Below are 6,049 nucleotides of genomic sequence, written 5' to 3'. Positions count from 1 at the left end.
TTGTGGCTTTGTCCATTCTTGATAAGTTTTCATACATTAGCCATAGGTTTGATTTATCCTAGTTGGTTGATGTTAATCTCACCTTTTGTCCTTAGTGATTGAATTGTAAGACTTCCTTGCTTATTATAGGGTTAACCCCTCACTAGCAAGTTGAAGCTTTTCTCACATGGTGGACTTGTTGTTTGTATAAGGTTGAGTTTTCTCCCGTGGATAACGAAAGACCTTAGGGCTTTTGTTTTAAAATGAATCCACTCATATTTTGGAAATCTTTTAGCCGAATTACGGCGTTTTGATCCTTACCTTCCATGGAAAGGTACGTAGGCAACGGGTTCATCCGTTCAAACACAAAAATAATAACTTGTATATTCTTTTCTTATCCCTTCAATCCATGTTTGCACAATAAATATTTCATAAACAAATAACATTTCGTACAACAAGTGTGAAAAGGGCTCCCTAGGAGTACCTAGGACGTTTTGGGTGCCTAACACCTTCCCATTGCGTAATTAACCCCTTACCCAGATCTCTGATCTTTTCATTGGTTTTCTATGTGTAAAACTTCTTAGGCTTTTGTTCGCTTTTTAGCCATTCCTTTGGATAAATAAAAGTGCGGTGGCGACTCGATTCTTTGTATGCTTTGCTTTTGGTTTAATCAATAAATCATAAAGTAACGAATACACCGCTACAGTTATGATAGTTGGAGTGACAATTTTACTAACCATAACAGAACAATCTCGAGACACACGTTTTTGCGACTGAACAAGAACCGTCGTGACTTTCCATTTACGACAGTTCTAACCATCGTAAACTGCCAAAAGCTACAAGTATAAATGGAAGAAAATGTCACAAGATAAAAGCTACAAGTCCAAAAGCTACTTCAAATAACTTTTGAAAAAAACCTAAAACCTATTAAAAAAAGCTACAAGCTAAAAGTTAAAAAATAATTAACAAACAGAGTTTTTTTCATTAATGTGAGTTGAAGAGATAAAAGCTTTTTTTTTGTCTTATCAAAAAAACTCATAATCATCTCATCCCATGGGATGCACCCCGCACTTTGGAAACTCAAAAATGTTATTAATGGTGTTCGTTGTTGAATCACCATCGGTAGAGTGATAACCTACAATTATCATCAACTCTCCCTTATCATCAACTCTCCCTTTTCTACAGAATAAAAAACTCTCAAATGATTTAGATTCAGTTTGAACTCTTAATATGCTTTCTCTGATCTCACATTCTCAGGCTTCTTTATTGGACACCTATTCAGCAAATAGGCAGACGTGAATACCACTTCTCCCCATAGCTTTTTCGGCAAATTCTTCCCTTTTAACATGCTTCTTCCCATGATCATGATCAATCTATTCTTCCTTTTGGCAACACCGTTTTGATGCGGTGTATAAGGTGGTACAAGCTCATGTATTATCCCTTCTTGATCATAAAACCTCTTAAAGTCTTTTGAGACATATTCGCCACCATCTGTTTTAAGCACTTTGGGCTTGTGACCGATTTGCCTCTCAGCCATGAACTTAAACTTATTAAACACTTCAAATACCTCGTCATTTTTCTTGATTAGGTATGTCTATGGTTTTCTACTTTGATCATCGATAAATGTGATAAAATACCTATTGTCATCAATGGTATTCACACATATCCGAATACACAACTGTTAACATGGAGTTTTCACTTAGTAGAAAAGTTAACTTAATGTTTCATTGAGAAAATTCTAAGTGTTAACATTTATTTACATAGGTCGACATCAATGCTACGGCGACTAGAGCGATTACATACTGATTTTATGGTATAGGTTAACATTGAAAAGCATTATCATACTGATTTAAGCGTTGGTGTGCTTGTTAGATAATATTAGTATTATTATTATACTTTTTTATTATATATTTGTAAGGGTAATTTGGTATTTCCAATCATATATTATTTATACTCGGTTAACCTTTATTCTCGAAGTTTTATTTATTTGTATTGAAATCCTAAACCAATGAGTGTTTCTTCTTCTCGATGTTTATATATGTTCATTATTGTTAAAATGGTATCAAAGAACTTGGTTTAATTTCAGATCTACAGTCAAGTGACGGAATTTTTGGTGAATTATGAAGACAATTTTCGATTGATCATGTTCCGTAATTCCACTGAATCTTTGGTAAATTGATGAAGGATATTTTCAACTCATCGTTGTTCCTTAATTCTATAAGTGTATCATTATCTCTTGATGCAGTAGTTCCAAGCCTATATGAAGGTCTAAAACAGGTGTCATAATTGCACTGCATTATTCCAAGCAAAGTTACAATCATAATTGACGACAACCTCCCACACAATTTTGGCAGAATCAGAATTAGGAAGATTTGGAGATCAAAGTTTCTCCTATTAAAATAATTATTTCCTTGGATCAATTTTATTTGATTTTTTATTTTATTGTTAATTGTTTTTTTCGAGTGAATAAAAGATTGAAAAGAGAAAAGAATGGAAACCTCTAAAGTGGGGGAAATGGTTTTTTTTTTTGCATTATTATGAATATTTCTTTGGAATGGGCATAGGTTCACATGGTGGATGAGAGTGCTGAAGGTGTTACTACTAATGTTGGCTCAGGAAATAGTAACAATAAAATGCCAACTTTCGAGGAGTATGGAACCAATTTGACCAAGTTAATAGAAGAGGTAATTATAGTTTCTTATTTTCTTCGTGACAGAAGGTGGATAATACTTACTTGATGAATAAAAGCTAAATTTTTTATCATATATTTCTCAGGGAAAGTTTGATCATGTTTTGGAAAGGCATACATAAATTAAACGTGTCACCCAAATTTTAGGTTGTCGCACGAAATCTTGTTCCTGTACTTCCATCTTGATAAGCCTATGAAACTTCTCAAATTCTTCACAAGTCTTAACCAATTTTTGACTTGCATTTTAAGATGGTATATGGGTTTAAAAGATACTTAGTGAAGGTATGTCTTACTCACGTTTTATGTTTTATATTTCTCTAAAGATGTTTTTTTTTATTTGGGAATTTAGGTTTTATTCATGTTAATGCCCATGGAATCATTTCCTGGCTGTTTTTTTTCCTCCTGATTTTGATATTTAGGTTTCGTTTCTTTTATTTCACAACTACTTGTTCTTCATTTGTCTATTAGAGGAGCAATTTGTTGGTTTGAGAGAAATGACAGGTTATGGATACTGATAGAAGTGATGCAACTACTTTCTATGAACTCAAAGTTGGTATACGAAGATAGTGCATCTTACTTAACTAAGATTATATATTATGATTGTTATAATTACTGTGTTAATGTGGTATATAACTTTAATACTCTAAGTTATGGCCTTGTGTTTGGCCAAGGTAGTCTGTAGAATATTTATCATATGATCTCAATGGTTTTATGGTTAATTGGTTCATTTTCTGATTTTCAAAATCTTATGATGGTGAATATAAACATGTTCTTGACCTTATTGTGTATCTTGATAGTTTTTTTGTTTAATAAAATTATAATTTTTCATGGTATTTTGTTTTTGTTAGAATAGAACAGTGTAATAGTATTGGTATTCTACTAACATGAAGAGAGGATATAATGTAATTTTTTTTTAAATAATACAATTAACGATGGTTATAAACCGTCGATATTTATAATGAAATATATGTTATACAATTATGATGGTTACAACCATCGTAAGAATATATTGGAGGATGTTTAAAAACTGTCGCAGAATGTTACGGCAGTTGGAGTGACAATTTTACAAACCATAACAGAACAGTCTTGAGAGACACCTTTTTCGACAGCACATGAACCGCCGCGACTTTCCATTTTCGATAGTTCTAACCATCGTAAACTGCCATAATTAATTGACGCAACGTGCCAATAATAGTAATATATATATATATATATATATATATATATATATATATATATATATATATATATATTATATAATATATATATATATATATATATATATATAATAAGAGTATAAATGGAAGAAAATGTCACAAGATAAAAGCTAGAAGCTCAAAAGCTACTTCAAACAAATTTTGAGAAAAACCTAAAACCTAGTAAAAAAAGCTACAAGCTAAAGTTAAAAAATAATTAGCAAACAGAGTTTTTTCATTAATGTGAGCTGAAAAGCTAAAAGCTTTTTTTTGTCTTGCCAAACGGACTCATAATCATCTCATCCCATGGGATGCGCCCCACACCTTGGAAACTCAAAAACGTTATTACTGGTTTTCGGAGTTGAATAACCACCGGTAGAGTGATACCCTACAAGTATCATCAACTCTCCCTTTTCGGAGTCTGAATCCTGAATATGCTTTCTCTGATGTTACATTCTCAAGCTTCTTTATTGGACACCTATTTAGCAAATAGGCAGTCGTGGATACCACTTCTCCCCATAACTTTTTCGGCAAATTCTTCCCTTTTTACATGCTTCATCCCATGATCATGATCGATCTATTCTTCCTTTTGGAAACATTATTTGATGCGGTGTATAAGGTGGTACAACCTCATGTATTATCCCTTCTTGATCATAAAACCTCTTAAAGTCTTTTGAGACAAATTCGTCACCATCCATTTTTAGCACTCTGGGCTTGTGACCGATTTGCCTTTTAGCCATGGATTTAAACTTATTAAACACTTCAAATACCTTGTCATTTCTCTTGATTAGGTATTTCCGTGGTTTTCTACTTTGATCTTCGATGAATGTGATAAAATATTTATTGTCACCATAAGAATTTACTTGCATCAGTTCACACACATCCGAATATACAACTGTTAGCATGGAGTTTTAACTTAGTAGAAAATGTCAACTAAATGTTGCATTGGGAAAAGTCTAAGTGTTAACATTGATTTACATAGGTCGACAACAATTCTACGATGACCAGAGCGATTACATATTGATTTTATGGTATAGGTTAACATTGATAAGCACTATCAACTTTCCAAGTACACTATTAAAATTCAAAGTATTCACTCTTCTCATTCACATACTTATTTAAGCGTTGGAGTGCTTGTTAGATAATATTAGTATTATTATTATATTTTTTATTATATCTTTGTAAGGGTAGTTTGGTATTTCCAAGCTTATATTATTTATACTCAGGTGTAACCCTTATTCTCAAAGTTTTATTTATTCTATTGAAACCCTAAACCAATGAGTCTTTCTTCTTCTTGATGTTTATATATGTTCATTGTTGTTAACATGGTATTAAAGAGCTTGGTTTAAATTCAGATCTATGGTCAATTGACTGAATTGTTGGTGAATTGATGAAGACAATTTTCGAGTGATCATCTTCGGTAATTCCACTAAGTCTATGGTAAATTGATGAAGGAAAATTTCAACCCATCGTTATTCCATAATTTCGTAAGTGTTTATTCCTTATACAATTGTTATTGGATGGTATAGGTTTACCATTATCTCTTGATATAGTAGTTCCCAACCTATATGAAGGTCTAAAACAGACGCCATAATTGCACCGCATTATTCCAAGCAAACTTACACTCATAATTGGCGACAACCTCCCACACAATATTGGCAGAATCAGAATTAGGAAGAACTGGAGATCAAAGTTTCTCCTATTAAAATAAGTATTTCCTTGGGTCAATTTTATTTTATTGTGGTGTTTTGGTTATCTTATCGTTAATCACAATGATTAGTGATAAAGATGATTCTCTTTACTCTGTTAGAGTTTAAGTCATTGGAGAAATTTATCCTTATTGGAGTGATGTAATGAAAAAAATTGAAAGGAAAAAAGGATGTGGAGTTATGTTGATGGAACCTCTATTAAACCCACAGATAGAATGGATGAAGAAAAATATGAAAAAGAGCTGGAAACATGGGATGTTATTAATTCAAAGATTCTTACTTGGATCAATAATTATGTTTCTCAGTCAATAGATGTGCAACTAGCAAAATATGATACTGCTAAGGAGATTTGGGACCATTTGAAACGTTTGTATGCTCAATCTAATTTTGCAAAACGGTATAAGCTAGAGTGTGATATTAGAGCTCTCAAACAAAATAATATGACCATTCAAGAATTATATTCAGTGATGACTAAT

At 32.2% G+C, this 6,049-nt stretch overlaps 1 long non-coding RNA gene across 1 annotated transcript; it reads left to right on the top strand.

Annotated features, from left to right (window-relative positions):
• The first annotated feature begins 1,980 nt into the window (after nucleotides 1-1,980).
• On the top strand, nucleotides 1,981-3,444 carry LOC127092602 (uncharacterized). The gene is made up of 2 exons (XR_007792228.1): nucleotides 1,981-2,663; nucleotides 2,755-3,444. It is a non-coding gene; the product is annotated as an uncharacterized LOC127092602 (long non-coding RNA).
• The last annotated feature ends 2,605 nt before the right edge of the window (nucleotides 3,445-6,049 follow it).

This window comes from Lathyrus oleraceus, chromosome 6 (genome assembly GCF_024323335.1).
Source record: "Lathyrus oleraceus cultivar Zhongwan6 chromosome 6, CAAS_Psat_ZW6_1.0, whole genome shotgun sequence".
Taxonomy (NCBI): Eukaryota; Viridiplantae; Streptophyta; class Magnoliopsida; order Fabales; family Fabaceae; genus Lathyrus; species Lathyrus oleraceus.
This window is presented reverse-complemented; position numbering and strand designations above follow the sequence as displayed.